The sequence below is a fragment of the Pristiophorus japonicus genome, chromosome 1 (genome assembly GCF_044704955.1).
Source record: "Pristiophorus japonicus isolate sPriJap1 chromosome 1, sPriJap1.hap1, whole genome shotgun sequence".
Taxonomy (NCBI): Eukaryota; Metazoa; Chordata; class Chondrichthyes; family Pristiophoridae; genus Pristiophorus; species Pristiophorus japonicus.
The window spans coordinates 531,607,376-531,628,183 of NC_091977.1; the positions used below are offsets into that span (position 1 = coordinate 531,607,376).

At 46.4% G+C, this 20,808-nt stretch overlaps 1 long non-coding RNA gene across 1 annotated transcript in view; it reads right to left on the minus strand.

The window, feature by feature from the left end:
- Positions 1–665: 665 nt before the first annotated feature.
- LOC139260653 (uncharacterized) overlaps positions 666–20,808 on the minus strand; it is an 87,410-nt gene continuing 67,267 nt past the window's right edge. The window contains exons 2-3 of the long non-coding RNA XR_011592837.1: positions 20,117–20,227; positions 666–862 (exon numbers count right to left, since the gene is read on the minus strand). This is a non-coding gene — a long non-coding RNA (uncharacterized lncRNA). The remainder of the gene's footprint in view (positions 863–20,116; positions 20,228–20,808) is intronic.

The following is a 20,808-nucleotide window of genomic DNA, read 5'->3' on the forward strand; positions in this document are numbered from 1 at the left end:
TGGAGGGATTTGAAGACAAGGATGAGAATTTTAAAATCGAAGTATTATGGTTGGTCAGCAAGCACAGGGGTGGTGGGTGAAAGGGACTTAATTGCGAGTTAGGATATGGGCAGCCGAGTTTTTGATGAGCTTAAATTTATGGAGGGTAGAAGATGGGAGGCCGGCCAGGGGTGCATTGGAATAATCAAGTCGAGAGGTAACAAAGGGTAACCAGTATCACTCAAAACAGATTATCCGGTCATTGTCATTGCGCTGCACGAATCGGTTGCGCATCCTGTGGTTGCGCAAGGCGCGCTAGACCTGCGCGTTCCTCCCTCCCTCCCTCCCTCCCTCCCTCCCTCCCTCCCTCCCTTCCCTCCTTCCTTCCTTCCTTCCTTCCTTCCTTCCTTCCTTCCTTTCTTTCTTTCTTTCTCCAGCTCTGTGCTCACAGTTAAAGTTAAATAATTTGCTTGCACCTATATTATTCATTTCTTTCAGCATTTGAAAAATCTGGATCATGTCTCCTTTTACTCAGAGTAACAAAGTCAACTTTTGTCAATGAGTCTTAGAATCATAGAATGGTCACAGCACAGAAGGAAGTCATTCGCCTGTCGAGCCCATGCCAGCTCTCTGCAAGAGCACTTCAGCTAGTCCCACTCCCCCGTCTTTTCCCCATAGCCCTGCAATTTATTTTCTTTCAGGTATTCCCTTTTGAAAGCCACGAATGAATCTGCCTCCACCACCCTTTCAGGCAGTGAATTCCAGATCCTAACCACTCACTGTGTAAAAAAGTTGTTCCTCGTGTTGCCTTTGGTTCTTCTGCCAATCACCTTAAATCATAAACGCAGTAAATGCTGGAAATACTCAGCAGGTCAGGTAACATCTGTGGAGAGAGAAACAGAATGAACGTTTCAGGTCGTTGACCCTTCATCAGAACTAGAAAATGTTAGAATTAGGATATTATAATGTCTTGCCCTGCTTCAACTGAAATCATTTAACTGACCACAGACTGGGAATCAAGCCGTGTATGTTTTTGTTGGATGTGGATCAGTACCATGCCATTCAGTGCAGTTACCCACTCAACCATTGGGAGAGCTCTTTTGTTTAAAACAGTCCATTGATATTGCATTACTAGCTTTTGAGTGGAATCTATACCTCATTTCTGCTATTGTTTTCTTCTGGTCTTAAGTATCGCTTCAGGATTTTGTACTTATGTTCTTAAGTTCAGCTTCACTTTAAGGGGAAGACTTTTGGCTTCATTTTCGGCGGTTTTCTCAGCGGTACAGCTCTTTTTGGGAGAGAAACCGCCTGGCGAAAGTTTCCCCCTTACTTTTTGAAATGCCTGCCGGGAGCAAGCCACCAATGTGCACCGCCGAGAGAATCGCCAGGGCGTAAGTTTGGCCTCAACGGAAGCCCGTCCAGATCGCCAAGGGAACTGCCCTGTGAAAGCTGCTTAAACAGGGCGGTAGGTGAGCACTCTGCAAAGAAAGGTAAGATAAAGGTTCTTTATTTATTTAAAATTCTAAAACGGCGATTAACTGTAAAACTATCTTGGATTGTTTTTTGACTTTTTTATAGTTACATTTTTTTTTCAGTTTCCCTCCCTCCCTCGACCCAACCACAGCCTCGGAGTAAATTTTAAAATAAATTTAAGAACTGCCCGTTGCACCTAGTTTTGCCTTTAACCGCCGAGAAACCGCCGAGAATACTGGTGCACGATCCATTTTCTCGCCAGGCGATATTTTTTACCTTAATTATGGAAATTCTCGCCAGCATTAGCGGCAAAACGTGAGCAGTTTTACTGGGTGGCAATCGGGCATTGAAGGGCTCTCGGGAAAGTCGAGCCTTAAGAGTTTGCTTTGATCTACATTATCTTTTGTCTTTCAAATTAAAAAATAACCAGGTGGGTCAAGTCATCTCTCAATCTTCTCATTTCCAATGAAAATGAGTTGACTAAGTCATGGCGTTGTCCCGACCATTATCCTCCGAACTCCACTATTCGCAAACAAAATCAAAATACTGCGGATGCTGGAAATCTGAAATGAAGGCAGAAAATGCTGCAAGTCCTCAGCAGATCAGGCAGCACCTGTGGAGAGAGAAACAGAGTTGTCCCAGAGTTGCCACTAGTTTGCGCTGTTGGCTTGAAATTGGCCAAACCAGCGCAAAAATATTGCAGAATTTTAAGCGCAAGTTACATTGAGCGTAAATCGAGTTTCAGCGATCTTTAACACTGGTTTAAAGACCATCGCGCTGGAAGCCAGCCCCACCCTCAAAAGTGGCCCCACCCACGAAAGTAGCCCCGCCCCAGATCAAAATTACGAGCATGGCGAGTTTCTGCTGCTTGCGCCTGCTTGCGACGGATCAAGGAAGCTCCTCAAATTAGGTTAGTATTTTTAGGCACAAAGGCACTTATTGGCACGTTTTAAATAGTAAAAATTATTTAAGTTACTAAGAAATTGACTAGTGTACAGTAATGAATCTAGTAAATGGTTCAGTATAGCTTTTTCAAGTAATTTTCAGTGAATATTTTTTAACGCAAGAGGAAAAAAAAGAAACAATTACGTTCTATTACGCTGCCCAATTGCGCTGGCTCATGTGACATTTTACATTTGTGATTGCACAAACGAGTTTGGGTGGAAACTTGAAGCATAACTTCACTTTGGAAAATCAATGCAATTTCAAGCGCAATTTGCGACCAGATTACCACTTGCATCCAAAGTGGGAACTCTACCCCGTTATTCTAAATGGCTTTATTATTGAGTTACAGAGGGTTGAAACATTCTGTTTTGATTGATAATTAAATGCCTTATCAATAAAAGTTTCACGTTCATTGGATACTTTCAGTGAATCATTAACTGTTGCACCAGGTCCTTTCCTGTTTCCACCTCTGCTAATGGAGATTTGTTTATTAGGTACATATTTCAGTTCCAATGTGCATTATTTTACATTTGTCCATATTAAATCTTTCTGACATTATAACAATGACTACACTTCAAAAGTACTTCATTGGCTGTAAGACGCTTTGGGACATCCTGAGGTCATGAAAGACAGTATGTGAATACAACACTTGCTTTTTTTCCCTTTTCTTTCTATCATTTGTAGCCCATTTGGGTACTTTTTTCAGTGCTATCCATCTCCCACCTCTGGTCACCTGGCCATGTAACGTATCATTATCAACACATTTTGATGGTACAGGTTGAACCTCCCTTATCCACAACTCCCTTATCCGGAACCACCCCTTGTGCAGACCATTCCCAGCAACCGGGTGGCGCATGCGCAGAACTCCGACATGAACAAACTGAACAAATTGAAGTCCTTCCTCGCTTCCTACTCTTGCAATCGCTGGCCTGACCCTGCGATCCACCCCCCCTCCCCATTATCTCTCTGCCACTCTCCCAGCCCCAAGCCAGCCAGCCAGCCCCGATATCCCCTTGCTCAGTACCTGTACCATCCAATTTAACGTGACCATCCCTCGTCTGGAAAAATCCCTTATCCAGTAACAGGCCAGGGTTCTGGATAATGGAGGTTCAACCTGTATTACTAACAGTAGCCTCTTTCACATCAACAACAAATACGCTTTCCTGCTTTTTGTTCTCTCTTAAGTTTGTGTCAAACAATTGGGTCAAATCAGCTGCTAACAAATACTTTGTTTTTGGTTTAAACATAAAACAGAATTTTTTATCATCAGAAAATTCCAGGTTTAATCAGAAAGACAAATTTGAAGGAACATCTAAAATACTTACAATGATTTACATCAGTATAATGCCAAAAAGAGTTGTCCTATATCATTAGTTGCCTTCGCCCATGGAACCTGGTTCAACCAACTGTAAATGAAGCAGGTGACTGAAGGTGTATTCTATGCCAATGAGATATTGGCCGGAATTTGGGGTCAGTGGCCCCGAAGTAAGATCTCGTCATCTCTGTGGCGAGAAGTTTAGCTTTTCCGACGTTAGTTGAGATCAGTGTAAGTTCATGGAGAATCCCTAATGCGAGCTGTTGTGACATCAACAAGCTGTCTGAGCATCCAATCACAATGCAGCATTCTCACTGACCGTGAACCAGGAAGTGAATGAGCTCCCTTTTATTCTGAATTTTAAAAAAAAGTTAGAGAGAGCAAAACAAATATTGGGCTTTCACATGGTAAACCTGAAATAAAGATGAACAAACATTTTTTTTAAAATTAATAAATCAAAGTTAAAGGGCTAGAAATTCAGTATCGCTCCAACTGGGGCGTTAACGTTTGAGAAGCTGGAAGTTTAGCTAATCAATCTCGCTGCCCGCTAAATTCAGTCTCAACGCTCAGCGAATGCAGGGGAGCGCTAAATCAGGTGCTAATGGCGTAGCTGAGTGGCGTTAGGCTCCAAGCGATAATGAATATGAAGTGTTCATAGAATCATAGAGAATTTCAACACAGAAGGAGGCCATTTGGCTCATCGTGTCGGTGTCATGTTCTATAATCGGGAGTGAGCATTGGCGAAGGCACCTTCCAGCCATTAAAGGAGAGGGTCACTGGATTCTGCACACCAGCCCCCCAGTGATTCGCGGAGAGCAGAAAGGTGATTATGCTGCGGGATGAAATGCAAAGTCCTTTAATGGCCAGCAACACTCTGGGGACTGAGCAGCCTTTATTTGGCTGTAGTTAAATCCTGCGCTCTCTGCCATTCATAACTGACCTTTGGAACGGATGTTCCTTGACAGCATCCCTTTAAGTAGTGCCCAGCCGGCTGGTTCACGCCTCCGCTCTCTGATGCTGTCGGCACGAGGCAGTAAGGCAGAGGGTGCTACTGAAGTTTGCAGATTGGGCGCCCAGCGAGAGTTGTATGCTCGCTGACGTCATGACCTGCATGGCGAAAGGTGCTGAGGCGCTAATTGTTATCGACGGCGCAAAGGGGCCAGAAAATGAGACACGTGGTGCGGGATTTGCTCCGACATAACACTACTGCCTGAGTGCTCCGTTAGCGCTCATGCCAGGCACTAGCTGGGGGCGCTAACTTAGGATTACATAGAATATAGGGCACAGAAAAAGGCCATTCGGCCCAACCAGTCCATGCTGGCGTTTATGCTCCACTCGAGCCTCATCTATATGTATCAGCATAAACCTCTATTCCCTTCTACCTCATATGCTTGTCTAGCCTCCCCTTCAATGCATCAATACTATTCGCCTCAACCACTCCCTGTGGCAGCAAGGTCCACATTCTTACCACTCTTTGGATAAAGAATTTACTTCTGAATTCCCTATTGGATTTCTTGGTGACGATCTTATATTGATGGCCTCTAGTTATGCTCTTCCCCAGAAGTGGAAACATTCTCTTTGTATTCACTCTATCAAAACCTTTCATAATTTTAAATAGCTCTAATAGGTCACAACTCAGCCTTCTTTTTTCAAGAGAAAAGAGACCCAGCCTGTTCATCCTTTTCCGATATTTATACCCTCGCATTTCTGATATCATCCTTGTAAATCTTCTCTGCATCCAGTGCCTCTATATCCTTTTTATAATATGGTGACCAGAAATGTACGCAGTACTCTAAGTATAACTTCCCTTCTTTGCAATTCTATACCGTTAGAAATAAACCTTAGTGCTTGGTTTGCTTTTTTATGGCCTTGTTAACCTGTTTCGCAACTTTTAACAATCTGTATATTTGTACTCTAAGATTCCTTTGTTCCTCTACCCCACCGAGACTCTCACCCTCCAAGTAATAAGTGACCTCCCTATTCTTCCTACCAAAATGTAATACCACACATTTACCTGTGTTGAACCTCATTTGCCAATTAGATGCCCATTCTGCAAGTTTATTAATGTCCTCCTGTAATTTGTGGCAGTCCTCCTCAGCATTGACTAACGCCCCCAATTTAGTGTCATCCACAAATTTAGAAATTGTGTTTTTGATTAGCTAAATCGTTAATATGAATTGTGAACAACAGTGGTCCCAGCATTGATCCTTGTGGAAAACACGACCCACCTTCTGCCACTCTGAATAGTTTTACACCTTTTACCCCTACTCTCTGCTTTCTGGCTTGAAGCCAGCTAGCTATCCGCAGAAAAGGCACGGTTTTCGTCAGTTTCACCGATTTCACTGATTACACTGATTGCTGGCTGTGGCGCAGTGGGAGGCCGGGGGCGTGGGGGGGGGCGCGGGCGGGGGGAGGCACAGCGTAACCAGTGTCGGAGCAGTGAATAACTGACCCTAATTCAGCATTTCCGTGGTAGGATGCACATGCGCTACATCTTGAAGTGTTGAGGCCAGTTTCAAAGTGATAATCACCCACCGTAAATTCCGGGCCAAAGTGTTTCCTGTATCAAACCACAGTAAGCCAATATTGACTTTTTCAGGATTTTTTTGTGTTTAACCCACAATTAGGAATACATCATACAAAACTACTACTGAGTTTAACTCTAAAATGTAGACTTATTATCATCATCATAGGCAGTCCCTCGAAACAAGGATGACTTGCTTCCACGCCAAAAAAGGGATGAGTTTACAGGTGTTTCAATGAAAGGACTAATATTCCAGATCCCAAACTACATCCTGAAGGGTGGAAGATGCCTGTGCGTGGATTTTTTTTAATGTGTGGTGGCCGTTGCACATCAGCCACCACACGGGCTTGACAGAGCTAGGTCTTGGTCCAGTGGCAAGGGAGATGACTGGAGACCTGCTCTGCTGCACGGGCCTAGTGCGCACTCATATCGCAGTGTGGGCTGACCCGTGCTGCCCCGGACCCCGAACTCACATCTCTCCTGGGACCCGATCACGTCCCTCTACAGTCTCTCGCCACTCCTGCAGTATCTGCCCACGCTCCAATCACCGACCTGGACCTTGGTGACGTCACTCTTTGCTGCCATCACCCTCCTGCACCAGCTCGCGCTGTTCCCTGAAGTAGTATGCCTCCACGCCACTTCTTTTATGGCCCCGACCTGCCGCTGGTGTTCTCATTAATTAATTAAGCCTTATTAATTAAGAGTGTGAATAGCAGGGTCAAAACTCCATTAATCATTGGTCCCTAGTTAGAGTCATGTCATGTCACTTTCTGTTGCTAAGTTTCTTTCAAAACATCTACACAATTTCCAATAATCAGCTTTAAAAGCCTAATGTGTGAAACATTATTCAGTGCTTTCTGAAAATCCATATAGAGAAAGACTTGGATTTATATAATTCCTTTCACGACTACCGGATGTCCCAAAACTGCTTTACAGCCAATGAAGTACATTCTTTTGACATGTAATCACTGTTGAAATGTACAAAATGCGGCCAATTTGGCACAGCAAGCTCCCAGAAACAAGCACTGTGATAATGACCAGATAATCTGGTTTACTGATGTTGATTGAGGGATAAATATTGGCCAGGACACTGGATAGAATTCCCCTGCTCTTCTTCAAAATAGTGCCATGGGATCTTTAACGTCCGCCTTCGAGAGCAGATGGGGCCTCGGTTTAACTTCTCAACCGAAAGCTGGCACCTCCAACAGTGCAGCACTCCCTCAGTACTGCACTGGAGTGTCGGGCAGGATTTTTATGCTCAAGTCTCTGGAGTGGGACTTGAACCTACAACCTTCTGACTCAGAGGCGAGAGTGCTGCCCACTGATCTGTAGCTCTGTAACATCTACTGTTTAGCGCTTGTCTACTAAGTTATACGACTAAACCGAAGAATTCCAGAAAATTCCAGAGCTGGTTGGATTTCTTCAGGAGTCTTTCACTATTATTCTGCTTCCACATCCTCGTGAAGAACAGAGGCTCAAGGTGGCAGTCACCGTGAGCACTCTAGTCCCGCCCTCATGTATGGCTCAGAGACGTGGAACATGTACAGTAGATACCTCAAGTCACTGGAGAAATACCACCAACGATGTCTCCGCAAGGTCCTGAAAATCCCCTGGGAGAACAGATACACCAACATTAGCGTCCTCGACAAGGCCAACATCCCCAGTATTGAAGCACTGACTACATTCGATCAGCTCCGCTGGGCAGGCGGCCAGACACAAGACTCCCAAAGCAAGCGCACTACTCGGAACTCCTTCACGGCAAACGAGCCAAAAGTGGGCAGAGGACACGTTTCAAGGACACCCTCAAAGCCTCCTTGATAAAATGCAGCACCCCCAACGACACCTAGGAGTCCCTGGCCAAAGACCGCCCTTAGTGGAGGAAGAGCATCCGGGAGGGCACTGAGCACCTCGAGTCTCGTCGCTGAGAGCATGCAGAAATCTGATGATGATCTAGTCTGGTTAGAGAGAGGGAAACAACATGAGCAGCCGCAGCAGTTAGGGGAACCTGAAAGGAGCCTCAGCCAGGCCTCTGAGGAGGCCACACATGAGGGGAGGAGGCTGCTCGCAGATGTCCTTACCGAGCCCAACGGATTTATGGGCCCAGAGTGAGTATTCTGAGCAGCCATAAATCAGGAGGCTGTGCTTCTCCAGAGAGGCTGTGATAGAACTGGGCAGCTTCGTACAAGTTCATCAATCCACTCTCCCAGCTGGCCACACACAGCCTGCGGCAGTCAAAGTGACGATAGCCTTCTGTAATGTATTTGCTTCATGGGTTCTTTGCTTAAGAATTCATAACAACACATTGCTATTAGGAACTAGTTGGTTTATTAACAAAGGTTTAATAATCACACGACACATTACCAGTTCATCCACCGGGTTCACAACTGCATACCTCATCGTGGATGACCTAAACCCAACTGACTGAGGTTTTATTGAGTCTTGTGAACATCATGTGACTGGCTAAGCCACTCACAATGCAACAGATCTACAACTATTTTAAACTAAACTTTATTGTCAGGGCAATCGAACCCATAAATTTAGAAATTAACTGGGAACTTTGCTAATCAAATTGAAATTCTGTCTCTGGGGGTGATAATGCACTCCAGTCCCTCCAGTGCCCACCTCGCACGGAAGGCCATGAGCGTACCGGTGGACACCGCATGCTCCATTTCCAGGGACACCCTGGCGCAAACATAGCCACGGAAAAGAGACAGGCAGTCGGGCTGAACAACCCCCTCAACCGCCCTCTGCCTTGGCCAGCAACAGCTCTACAACTATTTTAAGTTGCACCTGTAAATCAAATGCCACCTGATTAAAGGGGGGGAGGGCACTAAAACCGACAAACTTAAACAAATTAAGCTTTGGACATGGTTCAAATTAAAATTTGGTTGCCGGGGGTGATGATGCACTCCAGTCCCTCCGGCGTCCACCTCCCGCAGAAGGCCGCGAGCGTACCGGTGGACACCGCATGCTCCATCTACAGGGACACCCTGGCTTGCAACAGCTCTACAACTATTTTGTAGGAAACAATTAAATCAAATGCCCCCTGATTAAAGGGGGGGAGGGGGAGACACACCAAACACTTTCAAACAAGTGCCCCCTTGGTTTTTTTTGAGGGCACTAAAACACAAATTATACAAGTGCCCCCTGGCTAAAAGGGGTTGGGGGCACTAAAACCAGCACAATAAACAAATTAAACTTTAGACAAAAAAACCCATCAAATTAAAATTTGGTTGCCGGGGGTGATGATGCACTCCAGTCCCTCCAGCGCCCACCTCTCGTGGAAGGCCGCGAGCGTACCGGTGGACACCGCGTGCTCCATCTCCAGGGACACCCTGGCTCCCAACAGCGCTACAAACCTGTGCGCGTACTCATAGGTGTATACATTACACCTTCCATGTTTTTGCCTCTGGCTCATACCTGTTTTAATTGCTGTAAGACCCTGTCACACTGGGTGGGTCCCTCGCACTGCGCTGCTTGCATCATGTGTCGATTTTAAACGCTGCTGGGATTCGACTGATTTAAAAAATATATTTATTTGTGCACGGGATGTGGGCGTCACTGACACGGCCGGCACCTATTGCCCATCCTTAATTACCCTTGAGAAGGTGGTGTCGAGCCGCCGTGTGGTGAAGGAACTCCCACAGTGCTGACTTTGTCGTGGTGGTTTGTTATCACTGAGTGGCTTGCTGGGCCATTTCAGAGCGCAATTTAGAGTTAACCACATTGCTGTGGGTCTGGAGTCACATATAGGCCAGACCTGGTAAAGGCGGCAGATTTCCTTCCCTGAAGGACATCAATGAACCAGATAGGTTTTCCCGACAATCTGGTAGTTTCATGGTCACCCTTACTGAGACTAGCACTTTTTAAAAATGTGAGATTTATTTCATTAACTGAATGTATATTCCACAGCTGCCATGGTGGAATTTGCACTCCCTCTTCAGATTATTAATCCAGGCCTTTGGATTACTAGTCCACGAATATAACTACTATGCTACTACAGAGGAATCTCCCTGCTGTCGACCACCGGGAAAATCATCGCAAGAATCCTCCTCAATTGCCTTCTCCCCATGTCTGAAGAGCTCCTCACAGAGTCGCAATACGGATTCCACACACTAAGGGGTACAATGGACATGATCTTCACGCGGCAGATGCAAGAGAAATGCAGGGAACAGCACCAACATGGTCTTCTTTGACTTCACAACAGCCTTCAACACTACTATGCTACCATATCATAGGACTTGATGTACATATTTTAATGAGGCTCTAGACGGGCACCTGGGCTGCCCTGGACAAGGCCCTGGACAAATTTGCATCAGGCGGCATGACAACAGGAACGAGGTTCTAAGTGCAACACTGTGACCGGGCGGACTGAGATAAAATCGGCCCTTGGTATCTGCAGGACACTTGGTGTAGATGGGAGAAATTCTAGATTAGGCAAAGAAATACGTAAAGAAACTATTGTGAGCAGCTCCATTAATGTTAGCATTAGCAAACATCCATGTCTCATAAATCATAGAATCATAGAATGATGCAGCACAGAAGGTGGTCATTTGGCCCATCAGGCTAGAAATTGCCCTTCGTCCCGATTAAGGCGGTAACCTTCCGAAGCCGGGAATTCCTGCGCATGGCCGCCCCCGTCCCCTGACTCGGAATTGGTCCGTATGCCCTTCAAAGGAAGCGGGGTCCTGTCTCCGGCATCCGCTTCCATTGAGGGGCCCTCCCGGGGCGGTAGCGAGGCACTGAGTCCACCACCGCGCGATGCAGGCCAGCACTATGCGCTACCACGCCCCTCCTCTTCCATTAAAGGGAAAGGCGGTTTGCGTACTCTGCAGGCCCTTTTGGTGGCCGCCACGTCACCCCGTTCCCTGGTGGGGAAGTGGTGACCCCTTGCCTCATGACAGGGGAGGGCCCTGTGCTCCCCCCAGGGCTACGTGGCGCTCCGCGTAGGATTGCAAACTTCCCGCGCTAGGCGCCCCAGCGATAATATTGCGTCCACCTGTCTCTCGGTAAACCCAATGTGGCTGCCCGGGCGACCCGCCTTGCCGCGGTTATCGCCCATTTCGGCCCCTCTCTCTGCATCCACTCTATCAAAACCTTTCATAATTTTAAAGGCCTCTATTAGGTCAGCCCTCAGCCTTTTTTCAAGAGAAAGGAGACCCTGCTCTTCCTTTCCTGATATGTAAATCGCCGCATATTTGGTATCATCCTTGTAAATCTTCTCTGCGCCCTCTGCAGTGCCTCTATATCCTTTTTATAATATGGCGACCAGAACTGTACGCAGTACTCTAAGTATGATCTATCCAAGGTTTGATACATAGAAACATATAAACATAGAAAATAGGTGCAGGAGAGGCCATTCAGCCCTTATAGCCTGCACCGCCATTCAATCAGTTCATGGCTGAACATGCAACTTCAGTACCCCCTTCCTGCTTTCTCGCCATACCCCTTGATCCCCCCTAGTAGTAAGGACTTCATCTAACTCCTTTTTGAATATATTTAGTGAATTGGCCTCAACAACTTTCTGTGGTAGAGAATTCCACAGGTTCACCACTCTCTGGGTGAAGAAGTTTCTCCTCATCTCGGTCCTAAATGGCTTACCCCTTATCCTTAGACTGTGACCCCTGGTTCTGGACTTCCCCAACATTGGGAACATTCTTCCTGCATTAACCTGTCTAAACCCATCAGAATTTTAAACGTTTCTTTGAGGTCCCCTCTCATTCTTCTGAACTCCAGTGAATACAAGCCAAGTTGATCCAGTCTTTCTTGATAGGTCAGTCCCGCCATCCCGGGAATCAGTCTGGTGAACCTTCGCTGCACTCCCTCAATAGCAAGAATGTCCTTCCTCAAGTTAGGAGACCAAAACTGTACACAATACTCCAGGTGTGGCCTCACCAAGGCCCTGTACAACTGTAGCAACACCTCCCTACCCCTGTACTCAAATCCCCTCACTATGAAGGCCAACATGCCATTTGCTTTCCTAACCGCCTGCTGTACCTGCATGCCAACCTTCAATGACTGATGTACCATAACACCCAGGTCCAGTTGCATCTCCCCTTTTCCTAATCTGTCACCATTCAGATAATAGTCTGTCTCTCTGTTTTTACCACCAAAGTGGATAACCTCACATTTATCCACATTATACTTTATCTGCTATGCATTTGCCCACTCACCTAACCTATCCAAGTCACTCTGCAGCCTCATAGCATCCTCCTCGCAGCTCACACTGCCACCCAACTTAGTGTCATCCGCAAATTTGGAGATACTACATTTAATCCCCTCGTCTAAATCATTAATGTACAATGTAAACAGCTGGGGCCCCAGCACAGAACCTTGCGGTACCCCACTAGTCACTGCCTGCCATTCTGAAAAGTACCCATTTATTCCTACTCTTTGCTTCCTGTCTGACAATCAGTTCTCAATCCATGTCAGCACACTACCCCCAATCCCATGTGCTTTAACTTTGCACATTAATCTCTTGTGTGGGACCTTGTCGAAAGCCTTCTGAAAGTCCAAATATACCACATCAACTGGTTCTCCCTTGTCCACTCTACTGGAAACATCCTCAAAAAATTCCAGAAGATTTGAAGCATGATTTCCCTTTCACAAATCCATGCTGACTTGGACCTATCATGTCATCTCTTTCCAAATGCGCTGCTATGACATCCTTAATAATTGATTCCATCATTTTACCCACTACTGAGGTCAGGCTGACCGGTCTATAATTCCCTGTTTTCTCTCTCCCTCCTTTTTTAACAAGTGGGGTTACATTGGCTACCCTCCACTCCATAGGAACTGATCCAGAGTCAATGGAATGTTGGAAAATGACCGTCAATGCATCCGCTATTTCCAAGGCCACCTCCTTAAGTACTCTGGGATGCAGTCCATCAGGCCCTGGGGATTTATCAGCCTTCAATCCCATCAATTTCCCCAACACAATTTCCCGACTAATAAGGATTTATCAGCTCCTCTTCCTTACTAGACCCTCTGACCCCTTTTATATCCGGAAGGTTGTTTGTGTCCTCCTTAGTGAATACCGAACCAAAGTACTTGTTCAATTGGTTTGCCATTTCTTTGTTCCCTGTTATGACTTCCCCTGATTCTGACTGCAGGGGACCTACGTTTGTCTTTACTAACCTTTTTCTCTTTACATATCTATAGAAACTTTTGCAATCCGTCTTAATGTTCCCTGCAAGCTTCTTCTCGTACTCCATTTTCCCTGCCCTAATCAAACCCTTTGTCCTCCTCTGCTGAGTTCTAAATTTCTCCCAGTCCCCGGGTTCGCTGCTATTTTTGACCAATTTGTATGCCACTTCCTTGGCTTTAATACTATCCCTGATTTCCCTTGATAGCCACGGTTGAGCCACCTTCCCTTTTTTTATTTTTACACCAGACAGGAATGTACAATTGTTGTTGTTCATCCATGCGGTCTCTAAATGTCTGCCATTGCCCATCCACAGTCAACCCCTTAAGTATCATTCACCAATCTATCCTAGCGAATTCACGCCTCATACCTTCAAAGTTACCCTTCTTTAAGTTCTGGACCATGGTCTCTGAATTAACTGTTTCATTCTCCATCCTAATGCAGAATTCCACCATATTATGGTCACTCTTCCCCAAGGGGCCTCGCACAATGAGATTGCTAATTAATCCTCTCTCATTACACAACACCCAGTCTAAGATGGCATCCCCCCTAGTTGTTTCCTCGACATATTGGTCTGGAAAACCATCCCTTATGCACTCTAGGAAATCCTCCTCCACCGTATTGCTTCCAGTTTGGTTAGCCCAATCTATGTGCATATTAAAGTCACCCATTATAACTGCTGCACCTTTATTGCATGCACCCATAATTTCCTGTTTGATGCCCTCCCCAACATCACTACTACTGTTTGGAGGTCTGTACACAACTCCCACTAACGATTTTTGCCCTTTGGTGTTCTGCAGCTCTACCCATATAGATTCCACATCATCCAAGCTAATGTCCTTCCTAACTATTGCATTAATCTCCTCTTTAACCAGCAATGCTACCCCACCTCCTTTTCCTTTTATTCTATCCTTCCTGAATGTTGAATACCCCTGGATGTTGAGTTCCCAGCCCTGATCATCCTGGAGCCACGTCTCTGTAATCCCAATCACATCATATTTGTTAACATCTATTTGCACAGTTAATTCATCCACCTTATTACGGATACTCTTTGCATTAAGACACAAAGCCTTCAGGCTTGTTTTTTCAACACCCTTTGTCCTATTAGAATTTTGTTCTTTGCCTTGGGTTTCTCTGCCCTCCACTTTTCCTCATCTCCTTTCTGTCTTTTGGTCTTGTCTCCTTTTTGTTTCCCTCTGTCTCCCTGCATTGGTTCCCATTCCCCTGCCATATTAGTTTAACTCCTCCCCAACAGCACTAGCAAACACTCCCCTGAGGACATTGGTTCCAGTCCTGCCCAGGTGCAGACCGTGCGGTTTGTACTGGTCCCACCTCCCCCAGAACCGGTTCCAATGCCCCAGGAATTTGAATCCCTCCCTGCTGCACCACTGCTCAAGCCACGTATTCATCTGCGCTATCCTGCGATTCCTACTCTGACTAGCACGTGGCACTGGTAGCAATCCCGAGATTACTACTTTTGAGGTCCTACTTTTTAATTTAGCTCTTAGCTCCTTAAATTCGTTTCGTAGGACCTCATCCCTTTTTTTTACCTATGTTGTTGGTACCAATGTGCACCATGACAACTGGCTGTTCTCCCTCCCTTTTTAGAATGTCCTGCACCCGCTCCGAGACATCCTTGACCCTTGCACCAGGGAGGCAACATACCATCCTGGAGTCTCGGTTGCGGCTGCAGAAACGCCTATCTATTCCCCTTAGAATTGAATCACCTATCACTATCGCTCTCCCACTCTTTTTCCTGCCCTCCTGTGCAACCGAGCCAGCCACGGTGCCATGAACTTGGCTGCTGCTGCCCTCCCCTGATGAGTCATCCCCCTCAACAGTACTCAAAGCAGTGTATCTGTTTTGCAGGGGGATGACCACAGGGGACCCCTGCACTACCTTCCTTGCACTGCCCTTCCTGCTGGTCTTCCATTCCCTAGCTGGCTGTGGACCCTTTACCTGCGGTACGACCAACTCGCTACACGTGCTACTCACGTCATTCTCAGCATCGTGGATGCTCCAGAGTGAATCCACCCTCAGCTCCAAATCCGCAACGCGGTCCGTCAGGAGCTGGAGGCGGATACACTTCCCGCACCCGTAGTCATCAGGGACACTGGAGTCGTCCCTGAGTTCCCACATGGTACAGGAGGAGCATAACACGTGACCGAGCTCTCCTGCCATGACTTCACCCTTAGATAGGCAACAACAATGCTAAAGTTTACTCACTGTTATAGAAGGGAAAAAAGAAAAACTACTCACCAATCACCAGCCAATCACTTACCACCTTGGCTGTGACGTCACCTTTCTGTTTCTTTCGACTTCTTTTTTGCCTTCTCCCTGTAGCTGCACAAGTACGCCTTTTATAGGCCTCACCAATGCACCTCCTCGACGCTGCTCCCGACTGCCGCAGACGCTGGGCCCCGGACTCCCTGCTGTTACTTTTATAGGCCTCACCAACGCACCTCCTCGACGCTGCTCCCGACTGCCGCCGATACAAGTTTAGCATAACTTTTCAAATCTATCCCTCTAGAAATAAGCCCTCGTGCTTGGTTTGCTTTTTTATGGCCTTGCTAACCTGTGTCACAACTTTTAGTGATTTGTGTATCTGTACTCTGAGATCCCTTTGTTTCTCATTCTAGTAAATCTCCTCTGCACCCTATCTGAGGCATCCTTCCTAAAGTTCCCAGTCACATAAAAACATAAGAAATAGGAGCAGGAGTAGACCATACGTCGCCTCGAGCCTGCTCCGCCATTTAATATGATCATGGTTGATCCGATCATGGACTCAGGTTCATCATCATCATCATCATCATCATAGACAGTCCCTCGGAATCGAGGAAGACTTGCTTCCACTCTAAAAATGAGTCCTTAGATGGCTGAACAGTCTAATATGAAAACCACAGCCCCTGTCACAGGTGGGACAGATAGTCGTTGAGAGAAAGGATAGTTGTTGGACTCAGGTCTACTTCCCTGCCTGCTCCCCATAATCCCTTATTCCCTTATCAGTTATATCAGGCTTCTGTCCATGCCTGCAGAATGCAGGTCACTGATGCTCTCTTTGCCAAGGAAGGTGGACAAGGCCCAGCATGGCATGGATAGGCTAGACAGTAGTAGATGTTTGGCTGCACTATGCAACACCACGTTGCCATTGCTCCTGAGTGAGAACTTGCTTGAGGAAAGAGAAAGCGTACATGCAACCTGCTCAATACTAAGGTTAGCCTCCAGCCTTGCTGTTGTCGACGCTCCTTGCTTTGCCTGTTCCGATGATATCTATTGCTTCCTCCTCCATCTGGGTGAGTGCCTAGCCCTCCTCCAGTACAGCTCCTCTCCTCATTGTGAACACAGAAGCTCGGCTGACACTAGAGTGCAGTACTGAGGGGGTGCTGCACTGTCGGAGGGGCAGCACGGAGTGAATGGGACATTGTCCGAGGTGCCATCTTTTGCATGAGACATTAACCCAAGGCCCCTTCTGCCCCCCTCAGGTAGACAAAGAATCATAGATGTTTACAGCACAGAAGGAGGCCATTTTGGCCCATCATGTCCGTACCGGCCGACCAAGAGCTACCCAGCCTAATCCCACTTTCCAGCTCTTGGTCCGTAGCCCTGTAGGTTATGGCACTTTAAGTGCACATCCAAGTATTTTAAAATGTGGTGAGGGTTTCTGCCTCTACCACCCTTTCAGGCATTGAGTTTCAGACCCCCACCACCCTCCAGGTGAAGAAATTTCCCCCTCATATCTTCTCTAAACCTCCCGCCAATTACTTTAAATCTGTGCCCCCTAGTTGTTGACCCCTCTGCCAAGGGAAACAGATCCTTCTTGTCCACTCTATCCAAGTCCCTCATAATTTTATACACATCAATAAGGTCTCCCCTCAGCCTCCTCTGTTCCAAAGAAAACAGACTCAGCATCTCCAATCTTTCCTCTTAGCCAAAATTCTCCAGTCCAGGCAACATTCTTGTAAATCTCCTCTGCATCCTTTCCAGTGCAATCACATCTTTCCTGTAATGTGGTACTCCAGCTGCGGCCTAACCAGTGTTTTATACAGTTCAAGCATAACCTCCTTGCCCTTGTATTCCATGCCTCAACTAATAAAAGGCAAGCATTCCATATGCCTTCTTAACCACCTTATCCACCTGACCTGCTACCTTCAGGGATCTGTGGACCTGCACTCCAAGGTCCCTTTGTTCCTCTCTACACTTTTCAGTGTCGTACCATTTAATGTGTATTCCCTTGCCTTGTTAGACCGCCCCAAATGCTTTACCTCACACTTATTCGGATTGAATTCCATTTGTCACTGTTCTGCCCAACTGACCAGTACATTGATATCTTCCTGCAGTCCGCAGCTTTCTTCTTCATTATTAACCACACAGCCTATTTTAGTGTCATCTGCAAACTTCTTAATCATACCCCCAACATTCAAGTCCAAGTCATTGATATATAACCACATAAAAGATCCCATGGCACTATTTCAAAGAAGAACAGGGGAGTTATCCTCAGTGTCCTGGCCAATATTTATCCCTCAGTCAGCATCACTAAAAAACAGATTATCTGGTCATTATCACATTGCTGTTTGTGGGAGCTTGCTGCGTGCAAATTGGCTGCCGCGGTTTCTACATTACATCAGTGACTACACTTCAACATTCACTACATTGGCTCTCAAGCGCTGTGTGACGTGCGGTGGTCGTGAAAGTCGCTGATACAAATACAAGTCTTTATTACTTTTTCTTTCAACTTCTCCGGCAGATACAGAGGAAGAAAGTTAATGAGCGGTTTTGAAAAGAGTTCTGCAGCTGTAGCTTAATATAAGTGCTCGTGGTGAGAGGGAGAAGCAATAAATCGTGAGCCAGATGAGGGGGTGGTTCTGTGCAAGTAAGTGGCTCCTCTGTGAAATGAGAAAATAGTTAGCGAAGGAGTGAAATGCTCAGTAGTGGCTGCCAGGTAAATGCAGACTGCTCTTTATGTCTTTTACATAAGAACATAAGAAATAGGAGCAGGAGTAGGCTATACAGCCCCTCGAGCTTTCTACGCCATTTACTAAGATCATGGCTGATCCGATCATGGACTCAGCTCCACTTTCCTGCCCGCTCCCCATAATCCCTTATCCCCTTATCGCTCAAGAAACTGTCTACTTCTGTCTTAAATGTATTCAATGTCCCAGCTTCCACAGCTCTCTGAGGCAGCGAATTCCACAGATTTACAACCCTCTGAGAGAAGAAATTCCTCCTCATCTCTGTTTTAAATGGGTGGCCCCTTATTCTAAGATCATGCCCCTAGTTCTCGTCTCCCCCATCAGTGGAAACATCCTCTCTGCATCCACCTTGTCAAGCCCCCTCATAACCTTATACGTTTCGATAAGATCACCTCTCATTCTTCTGAACTCCAATGAGTAGAGGCCCAACCTACTCAACCTTTCCTCATAAGTCAACCCCCTCATCTCCGGAATCAACCTACTGAACCTTCTCTGAACTGCCTCCAAAACAAGTATATCCTTTTGTAAATATGGAAACCAAAACTGCACGCAGTATCCCAGGTGGGAAGAGTCTGTGACTGGAATGAGAAGGAGAATTGGTGCAATGTATCCTTGTGATCAATAGAGAAGCAAGTGCGGAGGGGGAAATAAGTGTTTAGAGTACATGGAGAGGGCAGGGGATGAGCCGGGTGCGGGGTGGGGCGGGGGGCGGGGGGAATGTGTGGATCGTGCTGTGGCCAGGTCTAATGCAGTGAGAAAGAGCTCATGCTCACCTTTGTTGCCCCCAGTCAGGTTGTTGAAGTGAATCATAAAACACTGGTCCGACCCCAACTGGAGTACCGTGTCCAATTCTGGGTGCTGCACTTTAGGAAGGATGTGAAGACCTTAGAGAGGGTGCAGAAAAGGTTTACAAGATTGGTTCCAGGGATGAGGGACTTGAGTTTCGTGGATAGACTGGAGAAGCTAGGGTTGTTCTCCTGAGAGTAGAGAAGGTTGAGAGGAGATTTGATAAAGGTGTTCAAAATCATGAGGGGTCTGGACAGAGTAGAGAGAAACTGTTCCTGTTGACGGAAGGGTCGAGAACCAGAAGACACAGATTTGGCAAAAGAATCCAAGGCGACATGAGGAAAAACTCAATACGCAATGAGTGGTTAGGATCTGGAATGCACTGCCTGAGAGGCTGGTAGAGACAGACTCACTCATGGCTTTCAAAAGGGAAATGGATAAGTGCCTGAAGGAAAAAAAAAATTGCAGGGCTATGGGGAAATGGCGGGGGATTGGGACTAGCTGAGGTGCTTGTACAGAGAGCCGGCACGGGCTCGACGGGCCGAATGGCATCCTGTGTTGTAACCATTCTATGGTTCCAGCACTGAACTCACATCCTGGGGGTGATGGTGCGAGCGTTGACATTGTTTGCTACCTCCCTCTAGGCCCGCTGAAGTGTCTGTTTGGGTACTGTTATATGTGCAAGCACTCTAGTAATAACTCCACGAGATGGGTATATTATTTGAACTGTTGTGACCTTAGTCCATTTATTGTAGCTCCCAGAGTGAGGACACAATGAGGTGAGCTCCCTTTTATACTTGGTTACCTGCATGTGCAGGTAATCCTTGGATCTCCACCTGTAGCACCCTCTGGTGGTACAAGTATGGTGTATACAGTTTGAAGATACATTCAATGGTCTAATGTTACAATGCATACATTATACATACACAACAGGTACCTCCTTGCCATCCGAGGGGAACAGGATCTGCCTGCATACTCACACTTGCTCCATATGCACCAGTATTGCAGAAGTTAGGTGCTCTGGCCTGAGTCATATGTAACTGCGCTATTGTTGCAGGGTCCGCACTAAATTCAACTGAGCATCACGTCACCTTTAAAAGAAAGAAAGACTTAGATTTATTTGGTGCCTTTCACGACCACCGGATATCTCAAAGCGCTTTTCAGCCAATGAAGTACTTTTTGAAGTGTAGTCACTGTTGTAATGTAGGAAACACAGCAGCCAATTTGCGCACAGCAAGCTCCCACAAACAGCAATGTGATAATGACCAAATAATCTGTTTTTTTATTGTGTTGATTGAGGGATAAATATTGGCTAGGACACCGGGGATAACGCCTTTGCTCTTCTTCGAAATAGTGCCGTGAGATCTTTTACATCCACTTGAGAGAGCAGACACAATTTAACGTTTCATCTGAAAGACGGCATTGCACTCCCTCAGGACTCATCATCATCATCATCATCATCATAGACAGTCCCTCGAAATCGAGGAAGACTTGCTTCCACTCCAAAAGTGAGTTCTCAGGTGACTGAACAGTCCAATACAGTCTCTGTCACAGGTGGGACAGACAGTGGTTGGAGGAAAGGGTGAGTGGGGAGTCTGGTTTGCCGCACATTCCTTCCGCTGCCTGTGCTTGTTTTCTGCATGCTCTCGGCGATGAGACTCGAGGTGCTCAG